Source organism: Lynx canadensis, chromosome C2 (assembly GCF_007474595.2).
Source record: "Lynx canadensis isolate LIC74 chromosome C2, mLynCan4.pri.v2, whole genome shotgun sequence".
In the NCBI taxonomy this organism is placed as follows: Eukaryota; Metazoa; Chordata; class Mammalia; order Carnivora; family Felidae; genus Lynx; species Lynx canadensis.
Genome location: NC_044311.2, coordinates 810105 through 837190, shown reverse-complemented (window position 1 = coordinate 837190; position 27086 = coordinate 810105). Strand labels below are relative to the sequence as shown.

Below are 27086 nucleotides of genomic sequence, written 5' to 3'. Positions count from 1 at the left end.
CTCTCTCTCTGCCCCTCCCCCCTCATCCCCTGCCCCTCCCTGTGCAAGTGCTCTCAAATAAATAAACTTAAAAAAAAAAAGGAAGTATTACTCGAAAAGGAATTCTTTTAAGCTGAGAAAGAAATCCAGCGTTGTTTTGACTTTGTATTTTTCTTGTTAGTTAACTGGAAACATTTACTCACCTGGAGCTTGGACAAGGATGTTGGACAGAAGTTCAGCAGAGCACTCTGGACTGGAGAGAACTTCCTTCAGAAGACAGTAGGCATCTGAGCTAAAAAGTTCTCGGAAGAAAGCAGAACCTGCCCCAGGGTTCTTGTTTGGGAGTGCTCCCGGGGAGCTGAGGCGAGCAGGGGGAGGGGCTGAACAAGAATGTGGTTAGCTCAGCCTGTCCCCCTGGGAGCTCCAGAGCATGAATTGCACCGGAGTTGTCCCCCTTGAGGGAAAGGGGCTGACCTTTAATGTTTATTTATTTATTTTTTATTTATTGAAAGAGTGGGGGGGGGGGAAAGGGGTAGAGAGAGACACACACACACACACACACACACACACAGAATACAAAGCAGGCTCCAGGCCCTGAGCTGTCAGCAGAGAGCCCAATGGGGGGACATCTTGACCTGAGCCCAAGTCGAAGTCGAAGTTCACTTAACCGACTGAGCCACCCAGGCGTCCCAGGGCTGACCTTTAAAATCTCACGTGATTCAGTCATTGGCCGGGTTTGTGGGTGTCAGGGTGGCTTGTAATCTTGAGGAATGTGGAGGTGGGGGTGGCTCCTGTTCCTGTGGGAGGGGGCAGCTGTGTCCCGCTGGCAGCCAACACTCACAGCAGGCGGGGACAGGTACACTTGCTCTGTGAAGGCATCTGAGTGGACCACCAGCAGCATCCACCGCTGGGAGAAACAGCACACCTGCCCCACCTGAATAGCCGACCCCAGGAAACACACCCAAGTCCCCGGAAAGCAAGGCTCATTATGTGATCTTGGCATTGACACTGCTGGTTCCCAGCTTATCATAAAAGACGGGTTCCCCAACTGCTTTCTCTCGGTTTCCTGTGGGTGAAGTAAGATCCCTTTCGTCCTTCCCATCCATTAGATTCTGAGATCTTAATGATTCTAATCAACAGAAGACTATCTGGCTCTATTGAGCTTTCCAGGTTGCAATGTGTGTTTCTGAGCTACTGCTTACATGTGCCTGGGTCTTTTAAACTGAGAACCAAACCCGGGGCGGGGGGAAAGGTAGCTTGCTGCATCCAAAAGGAATCAAATCCAAGCTCTCTTAAGTGGAGCATGAATCAGAAACATAAATGAGAAGCAGATTTATATACTTCCCCAAACTACCGAAACAAAGAAAAGCCTGCACGTTGGAAGAATCTTGAAATTTTGGTGCAGTTTCACTTGGTCTGAGTCACTCGTGGACATTTGTCTCCAATAAGCAGCCGATTCAGTTCCGTCATGATGTTCTCACATCTCTGTTCTATTTCTTCACTCTTCACTCAGAATCTCCTTGGTTACCTTTTCAATTTGCCCCTTCAAGGTGGAGGAGGGAGGGCGGGCAGGGGGCTAGTTTTCGAATCTGCTGAGTGCATAGACAGGGAAAGGGTTGGTGGGAAGAAAGGATTGTTGTTCAGCCGCAAGCTTCTCTGGTTGTTTTTCTTTCATATTAAAGAATGAAATTCACTCCTTCCCGCCTCTCTTGTCCTCGTCACTGCTCCCGGAAGCAAACCACACCGAAGTCGCTTTGGCATTGCCATATCCCCTCCACATTCCAGGCACGGTCCCGGGAAACTGCAGCGGAGTAGAGCACAGTCGTCTCTGCGGCTCAGGCCACGTGCAGTCCCAGGCGGGTGCCGAGGGAACGGAGACGGGCTTCATTTTCCCGAGGACTTCCAGGCGGCACTGACACTGCAGCTGGCAGTCAGTGATGTCTCCCGGGCTACAAAGGGACACGGGGCCTGCTGTTCATTCTGGCAGGATCTCGTCAATTATTTTACAAGGCTGTCTCAGGATGACTTCCCCCTCTTTCCCTTGAAATATTTGCTTACATACATTTTCTCACTTTTCTTTCCGCCTTCCCACCCTTCCCACATACACACTCAGAAATAGCTCACTTCTCTAGAGTGGCAGGCTGGGGCTCCCAGCTCTCTAGGCAGGGCTGTCGAAGCCTGTGGTCTCTCCCTGGAGCTGGCAAGCCGCCGAGGAGGGAGAGAGGGCTCTGGCCTCGAACCAAAAACGTAATTACTGACATGCTTAGCATCCATTGACTCTTCTCCTATGAGGGCGTTGCTAATGAGATAATCCACCACACAGGACTTTTCCTGTATTCACGTTGCAGAGAGAGAGAGAGCGAGAGACAGAATGGGGACCCAAAGATTCAAAGCCCCGGGAATGGGCTCGGGTAGCCCTTGGGAAGATCCACGAAAAGTGCGAGCAAAGCCTAAGCCCTTTGACCCAGCAGAAGTCTAGACTTAAGTACCCATACTCATAGCATGCACTCTCATCACAAAAGTCCGAAACAACAGCAAAAAAAGTAGAAGAAGAAGAAGAAAGGAAGGAACGAAGGAACGAAGGCAGAAAGCAAGAAAGCAAGATTAAATGTTTGACTCTAAAATTAAGCGAACTCACATAGTTCTAAGCCCTGGCCAGAAACCCATGCTCAGATGAGAGATATGCCCAATGACATCTGAGGTCCGAAACTCCGTGGGAGATGTGTGGGGATGCCAGGTGCATTCCTGGCACAGCGCTAGTGGAAGTGCAAGTGCAAATGATGATGATAAAGTGCTGCGGGTAGGGTGGGGACCACAGTGCGGGAAGGACTGATGTCAGGTACAGGAGGCACCTGCTGCGGCATTTGCCCCAGGTAAGTTTAGCCACGTGTAGGAAAATGGCCAGGGTTGCCAAAAGCTTCTCTCAAGAGGAGCCTAAAATTCCAAATTTTATATGGAATCCCCGATTTTTCAATACCTACGTAGTTTTCAACACCGTACAGGCCAAATAACCTACCAGTTATGAGTTGGATCTGGCCTGAAGCCTTTGAGATGATTCTCACGTGTGAATAAAAGCCGCAAAGCGAAAGGCCTGATGCCCATGAACTTTGCAGACCTTCACAGGGATTATACGCACCACTCCAAGGACATGCCGGAGACACTGCTTACCTTACCTGCCGTTAGGATTCTCCAGTGATACTGCTGGACTCACAGACACTGAAGGGAGGCAGACCTGCAGCGTGAGGCTGTGTTTTTCTGTCAGGCCAGGGTGACTCAGGAAGCCGGCCTTGGGCTGAGCCAAAGACACTGCAGACTTGCTCGCTAAGAAACGGCCCGACGCCTGTGCAAGTGGTGCAGGGGACAGTCCTCCACCCGCAGCCACCCACTGCTCAGTGGTTGGTCGGAGAGCAGCGTGACCCTCTAGTCTGCAGATTCCATGTGGAATCCCAATATCCGGCTGATACATGACAGGACTGAGGAGCAGAGGTGCCCCCAGTGAGCCCCTCCTACTGTCCTGTAGATACAGTCTGGAGCCCCAGAACCTCACCCAACATGCAGCCGGGAAACTTGCTCCAGCCCCCCAGTCCCTGTGGAAGCCTGCAGCCACCCACTGCTCAGTGGTTGGTCGGAGAGCAGCGTGACCCTCTAGTCTGCAGATTCCATGTGGAATCCCAATATCCGGCTGATACATGACAGGACTGAGGAGCAGAGGTGCCCCCAGTGAGCCCCTCCTACTGTCCTGTAGACACAGTCTGGAGCCCCAGAACCTCACCCAACATGCAGCCGGGAAACTTGCTCCAGCCCCCCAGTCCCTGTGGAAGCCCGCAGCCCTCCCTATGATTTCTATGAATTCTCAAGCCTTGCGTTCTCAATGCCTCTCAGGGTTGCCTCTGCTTTTGCTCAGTCTCTACAGTTGCCGAATGTTTTAATAGATTCTCCTGAGGACACGAATGAACGTGGTCAACACTTTCCTTTTTTTTTTTTTATTTATTTTTTTTTTTTAATTTTTTTTTTTTCAACGTTTATTTATTTTTGGGACAGAGAGAGACAGAGCATGAACGGGCGAGGGGCAGAGAGAGAGGGGGACACAGAATCGGAAACAGGCTCCAGGCTCCGAGCCATCAGCCCAGAGCCCGACGCGGGGCTCGAACTCACGGACCGCGAGATCGTGACCTGGCTGAAGTCGGACGCTTAACCGACTGCGCCACCCAGGCGCCCCAACACTTTCCTTTACCTCTCAGGCATCCTCCTTCTTCCTCTGCCACCAGGAGGAAAGCAAAATCCCTCCCCATGTGGCACGCATAGCGACATGGCAAGCATCATGTTTTCGAGTGCTTGCACCTGCCCTTGAGGCCTCACCTGCTCCCCCCAGCTACTGGTCCAAGGGCTATACTCAGGACCGGCTTTGTGGGCCTGTGACCCATGCAGTTGCTTGGGACCCCACACTAAAAGGGCCCCGAACTGGTTTAAGCCTCTGTTGTCACCATATAGAAGTTGTTAATAATTTTTGAATGAAAGCGTCCACATTTTCTTTGCATTGGGACTGGCCAAGTATGTAGTGAGTCTTGGCTGTACTTGTCTGAACCACACAGTGCCCTAGGAGGAATGGTAGCACACGATAATGGTCTCTAGTCCCATACCCCTCACTGGGCCCCAGTCTCTTCACCTATGAAATGGTCAGGGAGCAAGAATCCCTGTCCCCTCCAAGGTCCTTCTAGCTGGACTAAGATGCAAATTGACATGAGACTGGAGGTTAACGGGGGAAATCAAATTTCATAGCATATGTACGGGGAATCCACACAGACATCGAAATTCCAAAGACAGGTGCAATGAGGTGGTTATGTCATCCCAAACTAAGAGAAGGGGACAAGGGTCTGGAACTTCAGAGAGAAGGAATACAATTCACAGGAAGATTAAAAAAAAAAAAAGAGTAAATGTTTGGTAAACACATGTTTGCTGGGCCACTTGGAAACAATGGGACATAGAGGACAGATCAAATAGGCCTTAAGAAAACCAAAAACCAAAAACCAAAAACCGAAAACCAAAAAGCAGGCCTTGCCAGGTTCCTCCCCTGTCCACCGTACCTAGTTCATACAATGAACTTGTCTATGGCGATGGCACTCTTCCTGGAGCAGGTCTTCTATCTAAACTTTTAGGCAGTTGTAGGGGACATAAAGAGTTTTTTGAGAATCCGCTATTTTTTTAAAAAAATGTTTGTTTGTTGATTTTAAGGGGGGGCGGGGAGAGAGACAATCAGAAGCACGCTCCATGCTGTCAGCCCAGAGCCCGATGAGGGGCTTGATCTCACGACCCTGAGACCATGACTATGGGATCATGACCTGAACCAAAGTCTGCAGTCGGATGCTTAACCAACTGAGCCGCCCAGGCACCCCTGATTGCTTTTTAACCGAAAGTAATCTTCTTGCAGAAGTGGCCCGTCCTGGGGTGACCTGCCTTCGGTCCCCAACAATGGTAATACCAGTCTCAAAGGACACTTGCAGGGGTTAGCTGTGACCATGAGTGGGAGGGGTGGCACAGGGCCGGGCACAGTGCAGAAGCTGCCATTACCGGTTCCCCGGGGCCCTGCGGGCAAAGCAGAAAGGAGCTATGATGGGGAAGATGTGGGTGCAGGGGCCACATGCAGGTGGCCCACGCCACAGGGGGCGGGGCTTGAACTGCAGGACCCGTGAGGAGGCCCCCTGCTAATAAAAAAACACCCTTTGTTGGGAACATATTGCCCACCAGGCACTTTCCATTCATTATAACTCCTCCGTACGGCTTTCTGAAAGATACGCAATATGGGATGTTCCCATCCTATAGATGGGAAACTGAGTCACGGAGGGCAATTGACTCAGGTCCGGAGTGCTGAGTTTCAGGACTGGAATCTGTCCGGACCTCATCCTGTCTGGCTGGAGCCCCCTGCTCTTTCTGCCCTGCCACGTATGGGCAACAAAAGTACAGGGTCATGGCCTCCTCTTTGAGCCTGGGAAAGTACAGGGTCATGGCCTCCTCTTTGAGCCTGGGAAACCGTGCTGCCATTCCTGTCATGAAGAAGCTCGCAGCCTTGGCTCAGCAGGTCCACAGCAGATACCTGGCCAACGAATGACAAGAATGACCAGAAGGGAGAGAAGCGCGGTGACCACATCACTGAGCGTCCAAACCAGGACCCTTCTGAGTTTGGACACAAGGACCAACAAGGACTGTAGCACGTACAATGGGGCATCTGGTTACCCTGGAGAGAACTGAGCTGACTGACAGTCTCATTATTCCCAGGAGATTTACTTTCTCATTGTTTAAAGATTCTCAGAAGATATCCAACAAATCTTTTTTTTTTTTTTTTTTTTTTTTTGGTTCTTTTCTGGGCTGACCTCTCCTCCAGTTGGTTCCTGAATTCTGCACAAGCCACTCACCGTGGAGGGTTTTCTGGCCACCGGCCAGGCTCTGTGTCTAGTTGGCCCTCACTCGGCCCATGTGCACAGCTCCCCACCCCAAACAGGGGGGCCGTGCTGGGCACAGTGGCTTGCCATTGGACTGTTTCAGGGTTGGGATGGCGCCCCTGTGCCTCCTAAGCTGAACTTCCAGGCTGATCTGTTGCTCTAGGGTGAAACACTCATTCAGTCTTCCACAGAAGGCAGAGAATTCACTTGTACTCACTACTGCCCGGGAGACAATGCAGCCTGTTTCCAGGCCCACTGCAGGAGGCCAGAGATAGTGATGTTCAAAGAGGTTTCCAGTTTCTGGATTGTTTTTCTTCCCACAAATTTAACTTTTTAAAATTTCACATGTGGAGAAAAGTCGCGAGACTAGGACAAGGAACACGCATGTACTCTTTACTTAGAGTCACTGATGCTAAACTTTGTCCCTCCACCACCTCCACTTGGGAGCATACATGCAACGCTTATCGAGAAGTAACACCTGCGAGCAACAAAATCGAAGAAGCAGGATTGAGCAGCAAGTTTCGGTTGGCCCTAAACTTGGTTGGCAAGTTTTGGGCAACCTAAAGGAGTGTTCCAGAGCAAAGAGTGGCCATTAGAAGAGTTCTGTGCTGGGCCAGATGGTCAGGCCCTAGAGCACTCTCCATGCTCAGTCGTCAGCTGGGCGTGAATAGACGGGGGGCCTGGGCTCACTGCATCCTCCTAGCTGAGGGCGAGTCCTTTCTTGAGGGAAGGTCCAAGTGCGGCCCCATAGCTGCCAGGGGCCCCACCTCAGGCTCAGTGGGCCCACAGCCACACACAACTGTACCAGAGTCTTGGGGACACCTACAGCATTTCCTGTTTGCACACAGCCCCAAATGTCCCTGACACAGGGAGCAGAAGTGATGGGTGCCGGCCTGGAGGGCACAGCGCTCACCTCTGCACCCGAGCTACCCAGTGAGCACTTGCAACTCTGCCTGAGGGCATTTTGGGGCATGGGAGCATGTTGTGTGTGTAGACAGTGGAGGCCAGAAATGCTGCAGAGTTGCTGACCCTGGAAGCAGCCCTTGAAGAGCAATAGGACTGAGTACGTCCTGAAGAGTGTCTCAGAGGCCCCAGCGGGAACCAGGCCTTGGTTGCCTTCCATGGAGACCTGTGGAGAAAAGCACCCTGTAGGAACCCGCTTCTGTACCCTGACTCACTTCCCCAATCCCCTCGAGGGCCTTCCTTGGATCTCCTCCCAAATTAACCACTTGCACTTGAATTTCTTGTCTCGGGGTCTGCCTCTTAGGGGACCCGACTGAAAGCAATGCCCACGTATTTGCCATTTTGGGGTCGCGCCGAAGTGAATGGTTGCAAAGGAGGCCAGGCAGAGGCTAATCAGTAAGCCAGCGTGTGGGGCTAGCAGACCATGTGGCCGCTCGCCTCACCCAGGCCTGGTCACTTCCATGAGGTCTGAAGGAGGCACTTACGCTTGTCCGTCTTACTCTGTGACATCTGATAGATGTCAGAGCATTGACACCCAGCAAGTGACTCTTAATGGGAGAAGAAAGGGAGTTTGTCGAACACAGCTCAGAATCACCTTCCTGATGGGCTGATTAGAGTCATAAATGTGGGGCATTTAGCCCTCACCGTCTCGGAGATCCCCAGTGGGATTTGCCCGGTGCCACTCGGGATCTAGTTTGACCTCTTTCCCTGTTTACTCTCCTTACTCCTTCCCGGGATCATATCCCAAATGAACAACTTTGACCCATATCTTTGTCTCTGGGTCTACTTTCAGGGAAACACAAACTAAGATGTCCCCACTTTTCAGATGAGGAAACTGAGGCATCGAGGAATCTATTCAAGGTTGAACAGCTGTGATTGTAGCCCCGGGCAGTCTGGCTCCGGAACCTGAGTTCTTAAGCTCTAGTGCAGGGGCTCTGGAGCTGAGCCATGCGCTAGAATCACCCAGAGGGTATGCTAAACCCAGATTGCTGGGCCCCACCCTCACTGCCCAGAGTTTCTAGGGTCTAGGTGAGGCCCTAGAATTTTCATTCCTAACCAGTTTCCGGTAATATTACTGATGCTCCCACACCACACCACGAGAACCACTGCTATCACATTTAAGCCTCAGTAATTAGCAGCCTATCATCCTGCTGACGGAAATGCTTGTTCAAATGGATCCATCTTGTCAAGATGGTGGGGCCTGTCCCTATGCAGGTTGCATGCCCCAGTGTGGCTACTACCCTCCACGGCGTGCTCACACACATCCTTACCACACTCTGGTGGCACAGACACTCCTACCACGCCTTGTGGTACGCTTACACTCTTGCCACGTTCCGTGACGTGCTCCTACATACTACATCTGCACTCCAGCCCGCATTGTTTGAGCGCCCTACGGCAGGCATTGTGCAAGCCACTGCAGGGATACAGAAACCTGTAAGAACAGTGTCTCCTCTCAGAGAACGTGGGTCCAGCCTAGGGCGGAGCATTCGAAACCCAGTCCAGACTGTGATACTAGGCAATTTCCAAGACGGTGGAGAATCTGAAGCCCGCGTTAGTACCTCAGAACAGAGAGGCCAAGGACCGGAAATTCACCAAATCCGTCATCAGAGGGAGTGGGAAGTCGAGCCTTGGCGTGGTGGCCACAGGACTGTGGCGAACTGTGGGCACTGCTCTTGGTTGCTGACTCCTGTGTTATCTGCAGGCAATTAGCAAAGCTCGTGGGGCTGCATCCGAAGGAGACTCCATCAGAAAGCCCAAGTCTCTTGCAGTTTTGATACTGACATTGGACCTCGTTACTCTACAGTCTTCATTGTGCTGGCAAAAGGAGATTAATTCATGGGATGAAAAGGAACCATATTAATGGACGGGACAATATAAATTTGTATTCAGTGAGGCAAATCAGCAGTGCTCCGCAACTACCAGAGCGGGAGGCAAAGAATGGCATGTTAAATTACTCCTGTCTTGGGCTGTCAATTTAAAACACCTTTTGTGCATTCTTTTCTTTGACCAAATACATGTGCATTTCATGCACAGTGTGAAGGCAATACCCGCTAACCTGCAGCGCTAGCCCCTCCCCCAAATATAAAGGGTTCAATAGCAAAGGCTCGTAAGTTTAAACAGAGTTGCTTTTATTGGAAGCATTTTCGTGTATAAATATAAGGTAGCTATTAATGTGTGTTGTGTGCATGTGTGCGTGACTTAGTTGCAATTAAAAAAAAAGAAAGACTGCAGTGGTTTGAATGATAATGATTTGCAACTAAAAACCCATTAGCCCTGTCTATGCCTGATGCTAAATATACCAAACGTCAGGATGTGGTGGACGGGAAGGACAGCCTTAAAATAGTTCCTTTGAAAATAGCCCCTCCGGACAGTTTTTCTCCACAGATCTATCTCCTTGACATATATTCCTGGGAAATAAAGCCATGATCAGGGTACAGGGTCAATTCTACAGAGGGAGGAACAGATCTGATTCTTTCACAGTGTGAGACCCCGGGGCTTCCAGGCCAGGGGTCCCCACACCTGGGGCTGCCCTCCAAGCCCTGGTCCCAGGACACCTGGATCACTGCCCCCTCTCACGCTGGCGAGACAGCTGACCTCACGGTCAGGTGCAGGTCTGCTGCAGTCCTTCTCTGAAGCTGTTAATATGCAGCATCTAATGTGCAGATAGGGCCAGGAGAGGATAAACAGGCTTCAGGACTTCAGGGTAAACAGGGGGCTGAAGGACTCCCCTCTGAAGGGAACTGCCTGAAGCGGTTGGGGGCTTGGCCAGGCTTCCAGCCTCCGGCCTCCACCTTGCTTTTCCCGGGGGCTCTCTCTGCTGCCTTGTGCCCACGCTGCTGGCTTCATAGCAGGCTCTGAGTGCCAGGGAATTCACTTCCCATAGGGGCAGCCCTCACCCGAGGAAGGGTTGCACAGATACTCCAGCAACTTTGCCGTCGGGTGAGACAGATCTGAGGCATATGTTTTACATTTATTCCGGGAGCTGCTCAAAGGAATAACATTCCAGAGCCGTCCAGTGGTAACCTGGCCGCTCCACATCCTTTATTGACTGCCTTCACTCCCGCATCTTGCTTCACCAGTGCCCTCCTGGAATTTCCTGGTCTCACTGCCCAAATAAGCTATTTGTACGTGAGTCTCATCGCAAGGTCTGCTTCTGGGGGAACCCAAAGCAGTGCAAATGTACGACTTCTATTAGAGCTATTCCAAGTCCTTATTTACTTATTTTTCCAGAATACAGATGGAAACCATAAGGGAAAGTGCCAGATATTTGATTTTTACATGCTATAATTATATAATGTCTTATGCCTATTATAATTATGCATATAATTAGGTACCATGACCTAATGGTAGAAGCTGGGAATTTGATTGATGGAGAGGAAAGACGTTTAGCAGAAACAGAACAGCATCTGCCTCTAGATAGCTTCTCTACGTTTTCCTTACGTTACAAGGGTTGCTTTGGTTCTTATTCGGCACCCAGGGAACTCTAGTAGGTCCAACAAGCCCACTAGGAAGGTTTCTGTATAAAGATTCTTTTGCCAGGGGTTGAGGAGCATAAAGACTTTGGGACTATTGGTCCAGACGAAGAACCAGGCTTGGAAAGGACCGAGGCTGCCCCTTCACCCTCCCGGGCATGCCGGCCATGTCCCAGAGGCGGGACTTGGCTCATGGGCTGGCGGCAGCAGTGGCACCTGGGAACTTGCTGGAAATGTGGGTTCTCAGCCTCATCTGTAGACCTACTCATCAGGAGTTGCATTTCAGTACACTCGATCTTAGCAAAAAGACCGAGAAGCGATTGGAGTTGCATTTCAGTAGACCCCAGGTGCTCTGTGAGCCATCTGCCTCTGGAAAGGGGATGAGGTAGAACCGGAAGGTGGGAAAGACTGGGCTATTGCTTTTAACTGGGTGGACATATGACTTTAACAAAAATGTAAAAACCACTGTTTAGAAAGGGAAATAGATGTTTGAGAATACAATGTAAAGGTATAAAGTATAAAAACAAAAGACCTAAAAGTTTTAAAAGACGCAATATGCGTGAAGGCAGAGTGAGGGCAGAGGACTAGAATACATTGGCCAAATGCTGGATCTCTCCTATAGAGAAGAAATGCTATTTAGAAGAAATGTGGATAACTACTGGGAAAAAAAAATGAGAGCAGAATCATGTTAAAGTTCTTGGTTCCAGGAGCAGTATTAGTGGAGAGGTGATGGCCAGGAAAGGCTTTTATTTTTTATTTTGGGCTTTTCTGTACTGTTTGAACTTTTATTGGCATATGCATACATTATTTCCTTTGTTACTTATAACACGAAGTCTTAAAAGAAGAAGAGAGCTAAATAAAACATTGGTACAAGGGCAAGAGGGTTCTTTAGAATACAAAAGACTTGGACGTATTTATAGGCAGACGATAAAAAAATTAAAAGACACTAAGGATAGAAGAAAAAAAGTGGCGGATAGAGCTTGGTTTTTTAATCGTGTCTGTGCCTGAACCTCCGAAGAAGCTTGGTGGGAACTTTTTTTTTTTTCCCCTGAATCCCAGAACATCACTACACAACTTTTCTTTCTTAAAACTGATTCTTTCCTTTCTCAATTGCAGAAGCCACCTCCACCTCCCTTCCTCAAAAATCATCGATGTTGTTAGTTGGGCACGTTTTGTTCCTGTGTTGGTTAGCCAACATCCAAAACAACATTCTGGTGGCAGAGACAGCAACAGACATTTCTCGCTTCATGTCTAGTGTGGTCAGTTTGGCAGCCCTACTCATTTTGACCAGGTTTGCCCACAAGTCAGGGGGTCACCTATCAGCCGATCTAGGATGGCCTCGTCTGGGAGAACTGTGGAGACTGGACTCTCCTCCCCCAGCAGGCTAGCCTGGGTATGTTCTCTGAGTAATGGAAGAGGCCTGGGAGCAAGCCAGCCCCCTGGCACCGGTCTCTCTCAAGCTTCCAGTCGCATCAAAATTATCAACAGCCCATGGATTCAAAGCAAATCACATGACTGAAGTCAGAGACAGAAAGGGATGGGGAAACGAAGACACATAGCAAAGGGTACAGACACAAGAAGTAATGAAGAATCAGGGCCTTCACTGCAATGAATCGCACCACTAGATTAGGAGCCGACAAGTTATGGACCACAGGCTGAATCTGGCCTACCACCTGATTTTGTAAATAAAGTTTTATTGAAAGACAGCCATGCTTATTCATTTATATACTGTCCGTGGCTACTTTTATACTATGATGGGAAAGTATTTACAACAGAAGTAATATTTTTAAACAAGATGTTTGTTTATTTTGAGAGACAGAGAGAGAGAGAGAGAGAGAGCGCGTGCATCATGAGTGGGGGAGGGGTAGACAGCAGCGGAGGGATAGAGAGAGAGGGAGACAGAGAATCCCAAGCAGGCTCTGACTATCAGCACAGAGCCTGACACGGGGCTCTAACCCAGGAACCATGAGATCCTGACCTGAGCAGAAACCAGGAGTCCGATGCTTAACCACCTGAGGCACCCAGGTGCCCCACAGCAGAAGTAATATTAACACAAGTATTTACCACTAGGCCCTTTATAAAAGAAAAATATGCTAACTCATGTTCTAGACCTTTTTCTAATCATTTATACACACACACATATATATTTATACATATGTCATGTTAACTGGATGTTAAATGTTTTCCGTAAAGGGGAAGCCATACATATTCTGTAATGTCTTTTTCGGCTTCCTCGGAGATCTTTTCATGTCAGCACGTATAAATCTACCTCGTTCTTTTTTAAACTTCTGCATAGTTTTCTGCCGTGTGACTATACCATGGCATATTTAACCATGGACACGCTCACCCCCACCTGCCTTTTATTTTTTTCTACTATCACAAAAATAGTACAGTGGCTACCCTTACACAGGCCTCTTGGCACACACGTGGAATGTATTTCTCCGGGATAAAAACTAGACATAAACGGAGTGGATCAAGGGTGTATCTATTATTTTCTAATACTTACGTATGAAACTTGCAAACAACCAGCAAAGATAAAGTAAGTTTAAGTGAGTACCAATATATCACTATCTACCATTCCACCATTAGCATTTTTTGTATACTTGTTTTATGATACATCCAACCCATTTCTCTATCAATCCACCAGTCCTACTAGTTTTCTGATGCGTTTCCAATTTGAGAAAACAGTTCACTTCCCTCTAAATGCTTCCACTTGCATGGAGTTGACTAGTGTCAAATACTTTTCAGAGTCTTAATTTCTTTTTACATAAAATTCATGTACAATAAAATACTCGGATATTAAGTGAACGTTCACAGAGTTTTGACAGATGTTATGCCCCTGTCACGCTGAGATCCATCAAAATATAGAAAATAAACATCCTTTAAGGTTTCCTCATTCCACTTCCTGGTCCCTTCCCATCCCCCCACAAAGAAGCAACTGAGTTTCCTGAATTGTTTTTCACCCTTTTGCCTGTTGAACATCATTTGAATGGAATCCTACATCCTCACCAACGTTTAGTACTATCATTCTTTTTAATTTGAGCCGATTTGGGAGATCTATAGCGGTATCTTACTGTGATTTTAAATTGTATTTCTCTAATGGCAATTGACAGCAAACGTTTTCAAGTGCTTGTTGGATAGTCCTATATTTTCTTTTGTAAGGCATCTTCAAGTCTTCTGCCCCTTTTCCTCCAGTATTTGTCTTTCAATTGTTTTCAACATTAACTGTGTGTGTGTGTGTGTGTGTTTACTATATTGTATCTGTGTCTTAGGGGAATTTATTTATTTGTTTGTCTTATTTGAGTATAGTTGACACACAATGTTACATTAGTTCAGGTGTACAACATAGTGATTCAACAAGTTTATGCATTATGCTGTGCTCACCACACATGTAGCTGCCATCTGTCTTGATAAATTGCTATTACAGTATCACTGACTATATTCCTTCCGCTGTGACTTTTACTCCCATGACTCACTCATGCCATAACAAAGCCCGTACTTCTCACACCCCTTGACTCATTTTGTCCATCGCCACCCCTTTCTCCTCTAGTAACTATCAGTTTCTTCTCTGTATTCATATGTCTGATTCTGCTTTTTATTTATTCATTTGTTTTGTTTTGTTTCAAACTTCTTTATATAGGCAGAATCTCAGACCTTTGTCAGTTACATGTTTTGCAAATATTTTCTTCGGTTTGTGGCTTGCCCATTTACTTCCTTCACAGTGTCTTTTCATGATATGTTTTAAATTTTGATAAAATATAATTTTTCAATTTTTTAAAAGGTTATTGCTTTCTGTAACCTAGGAAACATATCCCTACCCCAGTTCATAAAGATATGCTTTCATTTTTTTTCAGAAACAACTTATGGTTTTAGCTTCAATGTTTAGGTCTAGGAGCTGTCTTGAGATAGTTTTGAAGTATAAAGTGAATTAGAATAGAATTTTATTTTTTTCCCATATGGATAACCTGCCCCATTTGTTGAAAAAAAAATCCTCTCTACATTGGATTATTTTAGCATCTTTGTTAAAAATCAAGCAGCTTCATAAGCTTGAATGTATTTCTGGGCTCATTGTTCTGTGTCATTGACCTAATTGCTGACCTCTATACCGGTATGACTGTCTTGATTGTAAGTTTTGTGGCTTTGCTATCTCTTCTCAGGTTTGCTTTGGATATTCAAGGTTATTTGCATTTGCATATAAATTTTAAAATCTAGTTGTTAATTTCTTTTTAAAAACATCTGCTTTTAAAATGGAGAGAAATCTGAAGACTAATTTAGGGCTAATTCGCATTTTACCAGTATTGGATTTTCCAATTAATTAACATGATATATTTTACCAGTTATTTAGGTCTTTTAAAATTTATCTCAGCATATTTTCCAGTTCAGTGTAAAGTTCTTGTGTAGCTTTTGTTAACGTTTATCCTAAATATTTTACTTTTATATTTTTTCAAACAATGGAATTCATTTTCTAAAATTTCATTTCCAATTATTGGCTGCTGGCACACAAAAATGTATTTCATTTTGGTATATTTAATCTTACTAAATTCACTTCTGAGTTCAATAGTTATTTTATAGACTCCTGTTGAATTTATGTCATCTGAAAATGACAGTTGTATGCCCCTCTTTCCAAATATTATGTCCTTTACTTATTTTTTCTTGCCTTACTTCAATGGCTAGCATCTCTAGTACAATGTTGAATAGAAGTGGTCAAGGTGGGCATTCTTGCCCCATTACCAGTTTTAGTGGGAAATGGTCAAAATTTTACCACTAAGCATGATGTTAGCTATAGGTTTTCAATAGATTGTTTTATCAGGTTGAGGAATATCCTTCTATTTCTGGTTTTCTGTGAGTTGTTATTACAGACAGATGATGACTATTGGCAAATTCTTTATCTGCATCTATTCAGATGATCATATGGGTCGTGTCTTTATTTTGTTAATATGATGAATTGCAGTGATTGATTTTCTTTAATGTTACACCAACCTGGTAATCCTCAGATAAACATTACTTGGTCATGATACATTATTCTTTTAATGTAATGTTTGACCCCATTTGCTAATACTTAATTAAGGAAATATGTATCTATATTCATGAGGGATATTGGCCTGTAAATTTTTTGGGGGAATACCTTTGTGATATTTTGGTATTAGGGTTAAATTAGCCTCACAAAATAATCTGGCAAGTATTACCTGTTCCTCTATTTTTTGACAGAGTTTGTATAAGATTGATGTTATTTCTTATATGTTTGGTACAATTCATGAATGAAACTATCTGGGCCTAAAACTTTGTGTGCCACAGGTTTTTTTTTTTTTTTAATGATTATTTCAATTTCTTTATACTTTATAGGACTAATCAAATTTTCTCTTACATCTTACGTCCACCTTGGTCATTAGTATTTGTCAAGAAATTTGAAAGAATTTTTCCATTTTATCTGATTTGTCGGATACATTGGCATAAAAGTGCTAATATTCTTTTATTATCCTTTTTGTGTTTGTAGGACCGGTAGCAATATCCTTCCTTTCATTCCAGATATTGGTAACTTGTGTTCTCTCCTCTTTTTTTTTTTTTTTGTCTTCATCTGTCTAGCTGTTGGGTTGATCTTTTCAAGAAACCAACTTTTAGTTTTGTTAATTTATTCTATTCTTTGTCAATTTTTATTTCATTGATTTCTGCTCTTTTAAATTTTAAAGTATACTACCTAATAGATTTCTAAAAAAGCTATTATTATTCACACCCAACAACAATCTACAAGAGGATGCAATTCTCCTTTACCTACTTTAATTTAGGATATTTATCAACATATAACATTTAAATAATTGGATTGGATAAGACTAATTCTTCATTACTTTAATTTTTATTTTCCCAATTACTCTTGAGATTGAGTGTTGTCACATGTTTATTGGTGATTTTTCTTTCCTTTCCTATGAACTGTTTATTAATAGTTCCCCATTTCTAATTGGGCTGTATTGATTTTTTTCTTGGGTTGGTAACTTTTATATACCTCTATATCAATTCATTGTTTTGCAATGTAACTGCATTTTTTAGGTCAATAGCATGCAATTTAATTTTCTTTATAACATCTTTTATCACACTATAGTTTTTTAATGTGGACAATTTTTCTTTTTCTGTGAGCTTGGGTTTTCTTTTTTTTTTTTTAAGACTCCAAATACAAGTGAGACTATGAAGTATTTGTCTTTCTTTAACTCACTTCACTTAGCATAATGCCTTCAAGATCCATCCGTGTTGTTACAAAGGGTAGGATTTCCTCACTTTTTATGGCTGAATAATATTCCACACAGTGGAATATGTATAAGTACACAGTGGAATATGTATAGGTACACAAATATACATATACACATATGTATACACAATGGAATATATATCGATATCTATATAGCTCTCTCTATATATAACAACTTCTTTATCCATTCATCCATTAATGAACATTTAGGATGTTTCCATGTCTTAGCTATTGTAAATAATGCTGCTATAAACATGAAGGTGAAGATATCTTTTTGACAGTGTTTTCATTTCCTTTGGAAATGTTCCCAGAAGTGGAACTGCTGGACCATATAGTAGTTCTATTTTTAATTTTTTGAGAAAACTCCATACTGTTTTTCATGGTGGAAATCCCAGTCTGCAATGCACAAGGTTCCCTTTATCCATATCCACTCCAGCATTTGTTGTCTTTTATCTTTTTTATGATGGCTATTCTAACAGGTATGAGGTGACATCTTATTGTACCATATTATTGCATTTCCCTAATGACTAGTGGATGTTGAACATTTTTTCATGTACCTATTAGCCTTTAATATATTTAAATATCTATTCAGGTCCTTAAAAACCCATTTTTTAAATTGGGTTACTTGGGGGGTCTTTTGCTATTGGATTATATGTCAATCTTATCCTTCTTAACTACCAACTTTCACATGTCATATTAAGTGTATCCCTTATAAACAGTATCTATCTGGCTTTAGTAAGCTATTAATCTTTAAACAGGTGAATTCAAACCATTCACAATTGTTTTGATTACTGATATGTTAGGGTTCATTTTATCTTATTTTATGTTTTCACTTTCTCATACATTTTTTGTTGTTTCTGTTTCCCTATTCTTTTATTGACCTGATTGCATTTTTTGTTTTATCTTTTCTGATAGTCTATTAGATGTACTCTATTTTCTTAGTTATTATTCTGAAATTGTAACACACACACTTAAGCTTGTATTTACCTAATAATTTTTAGGTTCACTATCTATATCCTTGCCCTAAGAAGATAAAGTATTTGGCATAGTTTTTCCTTTCTTAATATCATTCTCATCTTCTGATTTACTTCCTCTATCAAATTTGTTTATCATCAATCATTATTTAGTCTAACGATAAATCTTACTAAGGATTTTTCTCACCAATGCTTTTTTGTATCCGATTTCTTTCTCTTTGATTCATTTTTTTTCCTTATGTAAGAATACATCTTTCAGTACATCTTTCAGATAAAGCGAATGCTTACGTCCCTGAAGTGTCATTCCAATCCCACACTTACTTGAGAGTTTGGCATCCTGTGCCTTTACAACTTCAAAGATGTTACTCCATCACCTTCTTGTGACCCTGGTGGCCCGTAAGAAATCTGATATGAATATAATCATTATTCTCTTGTAGGTAATATCTCTGGAAGATTTAGGGTTTGATTTCTTCTTTTGTGTTCTGAAAATTCACTACAATTTGTCTAAATTTATATGTGAGGGTGTGTGTATTTCGGTAACCCTGCTATATACTTGGTGGGCCCTTTTTATCATATTAAAATCTCATCATTTTATAGTTTATGTAAGGAAATGTTTTCCTTTTACAGCTTAATTTTCTCTTTCTAGAAACCCTATTCATTAGATGAAATTTAAAATTTTGAATACATCTTTCACATTTTATCTCTTTTTTCATACTTTCAATTCTTACTCCTTTTATGTTGGGAGTAGGGAGAATTTCTTGATTCCATCTTTCAACTCAATTCATTGATTCTATTCATTCTGTTATTCAGGCTAGCTAATGACTGCTTTTTTTTTTTTTAATGTCAATAATTGATATATTTTATTTCCAAGATTCTACTTGTTTCTGTTTAATGGGTGTAACACCCTTTAAAAATTTACTCTGCTTTCTCTATTTTTTAAAAATATATGAAATTTATTGTCAAATTGGTTTCCATATCTGTTTTCTCTATTAACTCCATTTCCTCGGATATACATTTTTTACTTGGTTGAACTTTTAGGATATCATTCCTTCTTCGATCCTGTCTCATTTGCCTTTTACATGTTGAGGATTTCTCACAGTTTCTGATTCACCAAGAGTGTTCCTTGTTTTTATCCAGCACAGTTATGGATTTATTAGTTTTTCTTTCCATTTTCTTTCCTATTTTATTATTTAGGGGCAGGAGGAAGAAGGCAGAACAGAAGCCCAGTCCCCAGCCATGCTGAGGAGCTTGGATTTTATGCTACTAAAAATCCAGTACCAGTGGACCTTCCCATCTCCTTCCCCACCTCACCACTCAATGTCTGCACTGGAGTCATGCAAAAGCGTTGGAGTTTCTTCATTTTTCCATGTATCCGCAGGCCCTCATGTCTTTACAACTCTATACCTTCGTTATTAAAATCTCTTCCCTCCCATGTGCTAATTTTCTACTCATCTTTTAAGACCTAGCACAGACATTATCTCCTCAGTGACGCATTCATGGACTTCCCGTCAGGGTAGTGAGCGCTGGCTCCCCCTAGTTTATACCTTTCTCATGACACTTGGTTCACTGTGCTACAGGGTCCAGTTTTAAAATTTATTGATGTGCTTTTTTTTTTCCTTTGCTAATCTTTGTCTTACAGCAGGGATTGGCAATTTTTCTGTAAAAAGCCAGATGGTAAATATTTTAGGCTTTACCAACCACATAGTGTATGCTATTAACTCCTCAACTCTGACATTAGAGCATAAAGCAGCCAAAGATAATGCATAAATAAACAAGTGTTTCTATTTATTCCAATAAATGTTTATTTCTAATAAACATGAGTGTTCCAATAACACTATTTACAAAAACGGGCAGTGGGTTGAATTTGACATAAGCCATAAGCTGCTGACACCTGTCCTAAGGGCATCACATTATCCACACTGTGGGGGAAGAGATTAGGAACAATCAACAGATGCTGCCAGTGTCTCGCCCGTATCCCCTTACTCTCACAGTACTTGCTGCTGACTTCAAACGCCAACATGGGCGTTTCTATGCCTAGGGCTTGCTCACACCTAGAGCCCATTTTGCTACCCATGTACCAGACCAGCAGTGCCAGGGAATTAACGCTGCCTAGAAGAGGCTTTCAGCCAGTGTGTATCACTCGCCTCTTGAATGGAGCAACTCTGAGTTGCATGTTTACAAGAGTTAGAACCAGCTGCAATTTTAGAGGGAGCACATTCACACAAGACCACCCTCACTTCTGACACGATTTGCAAGTTTGGGGGTTCCCAAAGCCACGTTACAATAATTCACCAGAAGGACTCAGAGTTTACAGAATGCTGTTATACTCACGGTTACAATTTACTATGGAGAAAAGAAACAAGATTAAAATCAGCCAAGTAAAGAGATGCATAGGCCAGAGTCCAGGAGGGTTCAAGCATATGGCTTCCAGTTGTCCTCTCTCAGTGGAGTCATGGAAAGCACTAACTTCTCCCAGCTACTATATGTGATGCTACACGTGGGACATTGTCAACCAGGGAAGCCCCCTGAGTTTTTATTGGGACTCAGTCACATACTGCTTGTGTACCTGACCTTTAGTCTCTAGTTGCCCTAGGGGCAAAACTGATACCATCTGGCCCTAATACCACCATAAATTATACTGTTACACTGTTTGGTGGTCAAAGCTGCCCGGCAAAAAGGGACACTCTTTCAGGCAGGACATTCCAGTAGCCAAGGGCAAAGGCCAGACTTCTCTCTGGGTAATGTTAATTCTTTTTTTTATTTTAAAAAAAAAAATTTTTTTTTTCAACGTTTATTTACTTTGGGGACAGAGAGAGACAGAGCATGAACGGGGGAGGGGCAGAGAGAGAGGGAGACACAGAATCGGAAACAGGCTCCAGGCTCCGAGCCATCAGCCCAGAGCCCGACGCGGGGCTCGAACTCACGGACCGCGAGATCGTGACCTGGCTGAAGTCGGACGCTTAACCGACTGCGCCACCCAGGCGCCCCTGGGTAATGTTAATTCTTTACTACACAGCGTTCTACACTGGCTCTTTGAGTTCCTAGAGGGTCTAAGCCCCAGTTGCTCATGGTAGTGACTGATGAAGTTTTGGGGGGTGATAGTGAGGTGGGGTCTGGAGCCAATTGACCGAGAAAGAATTCTTGAAGACGTCTTTGGTGCAAACAGGTGATTTTAGTGAAGCATGGGACAGGAAGCTGTGGGCAGGAAGAGCTGCCCCAGGACCATGAGGAGAGACTGGTTGTATACTATGGAGTTGGGGGGAGGTAAAGTCCAGGGGAAGTTTCCAATGAGATTTTCATCTGCTGAAGAAGGCTCACAGGATAGTGGAGGCCTCGTTATTGTCAAGCTAAGGGTTGTTTTTCCCTCTAGCAAAGCATTAGCATTAAGACAGTAGGGAGCTCCTGGAGAAACTTTTTACTCTGCCAGCCTCAAGTATTTGTCAATGGGCTGCAGGTTGTAAGGAAATTTAATTTTACCTGCCGTTTCCTTCTGCCTTTGTTTCCCACATCACTACGGAGGAGCTATGGAGACTTAGGTCCTGCAGGACTATGATCGCTATCAGTTAACAATTTGTTTTTTTCCCCCTTCCTTGTTTTTGGGCACCCAGGAGTTCCGAGGAATATCTCACGTATCCCATGGTGGGGGCTGGGGGGAGGGGTGTTTGCGGCCTGTCAGCTTGCCTTATGCTCCCTTAACAGTAACTTCTTGATTATATTCTCTTTAGTGCCTCACTTCATTTCCCAACACATGTACATTCTTCACTCCCATGTTGGTGTTTCCTGGGGTCATTCCCCAAATAAACTAAGTACACTTGAATCATTATCTCATGTTCTTCTTCTGGGGAACCACACGGGGACAAAATGTCACAAAACTTGGCTAATTTTTCAGAAAGACTAATTTTTCAAATTCCTCTAGTTCTTATTTACATTATCCTTCTCCTGATCCTGGGAGTCAATGTTCACAGGGTTCTCTACTAATGTAGGCAAGATACTTCTGTCAGCCATTAAGACTTAGATGAAATCATAAAGAGGGATAAGACATCCAAACAGAAAAAGAAAGGAAAAAGTCTACCTGTCTCAGCTTCCAAGAGATCGGAAGAAGAGGTTAAGAGCAAAGCAGAAGAGTGAGACAAGCAGGGACCGTCACATGCACAGAGCCACATCCAACGCATCGGAGGAGAATCTCTACCAACTCCCTTTTCTAAGGTGAGGCTTGTAAATCAGTGGTTCTGAAATCTAAGTGTGCATTGAAATCAGAATGACTTGGGAAGAAAATCAGACTGATGAATCTGTTGCCTCTTAGAGTGGGGTCTCAGAATTTGTGTATCTCTCAACAGATACCTGGCTGAATCTAGCATAGCCTGTTACAATTTGAAAGCCATGGGGTGGATGACCTGTGAATTCCCACGCCACACTGCCTCACCTCAGTTGACTAAAATTCTGAGTTTAAATATTTGTTGTTATTCTTCACAGTGTGTTTCCTGAAAAGTGCGCCCATTGTCACATCAGTGTTGATCTCATTGAAGGCTCTGAGTCTTATTGTCTTCCTTTGCTTAGGAAAATACTCTTCATTCAAGTAGGAAATGGATTGTGAACATTTGTAAAGGATGCTGACATCCTCCCACCCTTCCTACCTCTTCCTTCCACCTGCACATCCTCAGGGCTGAAAGGAAGAGGGGAAGCCATTGTGTGTCTAAATGGGCTCCCATTTGTACAGTCACAAAACTGTGTGCTTAAGCCTGAGTTTTCACATCAAGCAAATTAGGGGTAATTTTTTGCTTTATAAAAATTATTCTTTGTTGTACAAAAGGATTCAATGCAGGTTTTCTTTTAATATCCAAGTTCTTTAGAGCATTTCAAATATAATTCAGTTTCCAACAATTCAGTTGACTTTTTTTTTTAAGGAACACATCGATTGTGTAAAGCCAGGTATGCAAGAAAGTTCCTCGTTATTGGTTTTCATGTCTTTGAAGTTCGAGGATGAAATTCTATAAATTCATAGTAGACATTGGAGGACCTGGTTATGGTTTCTGGACATGGAATCTCCCATTAAGTTGTTCAGATGAAAAAAAAAAGCTAAGGAAAAATATCACAAGCTACCCTTAGACCCTAAAGTCTATATTCATTGTCTACTTTTGGTAACATCATCATTTTAAAGCTGATATCATCCTTAAAATTTTGCAAGGCAATAACTATAACTGATATTTCAACTTGAATTTCTTGAGCCCATACTTCCTAAAGGTTTTTAGGTAAGAGATTCCTTAGTTCCCATCTAACAACCCAGAGAACCAAGGTATCGAAGATTGACTGAAAGGCCCAGGGCAACAGATTTATCTGTGCACTATGGAATGCTTAGCACATGCCTAAGTTCATTATTTGATGCTCAATAAATATTTGGCAAATGAAGAATCTGAGTCTTTTATCTGGCTATTTTTGCAGACTTCTCACTTCATTGTGCAGCCTCTCATCAGAGACGAATTGCAACAACCCGCTCATGAGGGACTACCTACATGGCAGTTTGGAAGATTTACTTCTTGTTTGTGTACTTTGTGTATAAAAATGCAACCCACACACCTAGCCGCTCCATGTGCCTAAGGTGCACAGTCAACTTAAATATTTTCCCAGGGGTGGAGTAGTGTGTGGGGGGGGTGCCTTTTTACGCATGGACAGATAGCATGTGACCTGTGCAGTCATGTTCTGAAAGGCCTTGTACATGGCTTGATGCTCTATTTCATCTGTCTTGAAATTCTTCATAATTTTTGAGAAAGGGGCCTGCATTTTCATTTTGCCCTGGGCCCTAACTATGTAACCAATTCCTCTTGACAGAGAACAACCATAGGAAAAAATAGAACTCTAAAACATCAAGGCTTTTGACATGAATGATACTTAAATCGGTAAGATTTTCAAATGTCATATAAAGAATATCTTTGTTACAAAATAGGATATATTCTCTGTGGTGAGAGGGGAGAGTGAATCTTTGTCAGGCAACTCGACATTCCAGGACCTTTTCTCTTCTCATTTTAAATGTGAAAGAATCGTTAGGGTCCTCTACCCAACCCACTCATATTACAGGCAGAGGGGACTCAGCAAGCCCATGCCCACACAGCTGGTTAAAGGTAGACCCCAGGACTCCCGGGTCCTAATGCCCTCATACTACATCATGGTTTCTGTATTAGAAGTAGTAGGTCAAAGAACATGTATCTGCCTTTTTGACAGTCTAGACATAAACATTTAAACATTTTTTCAATAGTTGCATTTTACCTTTGCAATGATACAGCTATAGTAATAGTGAAAGCCAAAAACATCTCAAGAGAGGCAAGAAAAAACTAAAGGAAAAACAAGAGGTCAGGTAGTTTTCACTTGGTCCAAATATTTGTCTTTGAAGAGGTAAGTCAATGGGACTGCTAAGGTGACTTATTGCCAAGTTCAGTATTGTCTTCAGTGATCACGTAAGTGGGGAGATGAGAAGGTACTTCCTGAGCCGGAAGCATTGATATTCCTTGGCTGTTTTTATTCCTATTTCATACGGTGGAAGAAAATACCCTCTAACTGATGCAGCAGAAAATCTGAGTGAAGCAGGTTAAGGTCACCAAAACGAAATAAAAACAAAATTGGAACGGGGATGGGAGTGTGGAGGGACTCCTGGCAGTAAGCCATTGCAAGCTATATGAAACACCTTTGTAATATAGGGTAAATATTTCTGAAAAATAAACCATAAGCTATTTTTGCATAATTTTATTGTAGTAAAATATACATGACATAAAATTTACTCTTTTATGAGTTGTATAGACCAGTAGCATTAAGTACATTCACAATGTTGTGCAAACGTCACCACTGTCCATTTGCAGAACTTTTTTTTTAATGTTTATTTATCTTTGAGAGAGAAAGAGGGAGAATGCGAGCAGGGTAGGGACAAAGAGAGACAGAGACACAGAATCCGAAACAGGCTCCAGGCTCCGAGCTGTCACCACAGAGTCTGACGCAGGGCTCAAACCCATGAACCATGAGATCATGACCTGAGCTGAAGTTGGATGCTTAATCAACTGAGCCGCTCAGGCACCCCAGAACTTTTTCATCATCCCAAACAGAAACTCCTTTTTTTCTTCTTTACCACTGAATCTACTTTTTAAAAATTTAGTTTATTGAAGCGTAATTGACATACAATGTTACATTGGTTTTAGTATACAACATAGTCATTTAACAACTCTATATACTATGCTATGCTCGCCAAAGTATAGCTACCAGTCAACATACAACATCATTACAATATCATTGGCTATATTCCCTAGGCTGTACCTTTCATCCCTGTGATTTATTTATTCCACAATTGGAAGCCTGTGTCTCTCTCTCCCCTTCATCCATTTTGCCCATCTTCCCCACCCCCTCCCTTCTGGCAATCATCAGTCTGCTCTTTGTATTTATGGGTCTGTTTCTGCTTTTTCTGTTTGTTTGTTCATTTGCTTTGTTTTCTTAGATTCTATATAAGTGAAACATACAGTATTTGTCTTTCTCTGTCTGACTTATTTCACTTAGCATAATGCCCTCTGGGTCCATCCACGTTGCCACAAATGGCAAGATCACATCCTTTTATGGTTAAGAAATATTCCATTGTGTGTGGAATATTGTGATATGCAAGCTATATGAAACACCTTTGTAATATAGGGTAAATATTTCTGAAAAATCAAACCATAAGCTATTTTTGCATAATTTCCACACTCCCATCCCCATTCCAATTTTGGTTTTATTTAGTTTTGGTGATCTTAACCTGTGATATATATATATTATATAATATTATATATATATATAAAATCATATCTTCTTTATCCATTCATTTATCAACAGACACTTAGGTTGCTTCCATATCATGGCTATTGTAAATAATGGTGCAGTAAACATGGGGATACATATATCTTTTTGAATTAGTGTTTTTGTTTTGTTTGGGCAAATACCCAGTAGTGGAATTACTGGGTAGCATGCCATCATCTCTGGTCACAATGACCTCTCCAACTTTTCCTAAGTCATGAGGCTGAACATCTTCAAGATATAGTCAATCTTTCTCCCAACATTAGACCACCAGTAGCAATAGGCACGTCTTTAATCTAGTTCTTTCTGTTGTTGCCCAAACCTGGTGTTTTGACTTCTGCAACCTGAAGACCAACGTTTAGCCTATTCAAACCAGTGTACTTAGAGCTTCTCCGTCAACATCATCAGCAGTTATGACTAAAGGCTTACAGTAAGCATTGGCAATTTCAAGAGCAGGTCACTGGACAGGACAATAGAAATTTTCTTTTCACTCAGTAGAACATGGGCATCTTGGAATTCACATTTCTGACATGTTGATGTATTAATAAAGTATACAGAAGTATAACCTCAATCAAACATCATGCCTTTAATAATTTCGAATTCACCCTTCAGTGTTTTTCCATCCTTTACTGTGATGATACCCTTCCTTTCAACCATTTTTATTGCATAAGAAATAATGTCAATTTCTTTGTCTCCAGTTGCAGAAATCGCAGCAATCTGAACAATTTCTTCAGGGGTTATCACAGGTTTATACTGCTTCTTAAGCGTAACAATTACAGCATCAACAGCTAACATCATATCTCTCCTGATTTCCACGGGATTAGCATCTTTGCTAATCTTCTCAAAGCCTTCCTTGGCAAAAGAGTGTCCTAGTATGAGTAGGAGTAGTGGTACCAACCTCAGCCTCTTCATTTGTGTTAGTGGCAACATCTTGAACAAGTTTAGCACCAATATTTTTATATTTATCTTTTAAGTCAATGGACTTTGCAATAGTCACACCATCTTCTGTTATTTTGGACTTTCCCGGTTCTGTTCAATAGTCACTGTTATTCCCTTTGGCCCCATAGTAATGGCTAAATCATCAGCTTAAAGGTCTCCACTTTGACGCATTAAGGCTCAGGCATCTGCACCAAATTTTGGCATAAGCCCAAGTGACATAAGGAGCCAGTGCCCTGGACACTGACCTAATTTGGCAAAGGACTGTGAGTAATGGAAGCAT

At 43.1% G+C, this 27086-nt stretch overlaps 1 pseudogene; it reads right to left on the bottom strand.

Annotated features, from left to right (window-relative positions):
* Positions 1-1669: 1669 nt before the first annotated feature.
* On the bottom strand, positions 1670-27086 carry LOC115523808 (annotated as a pseudogene).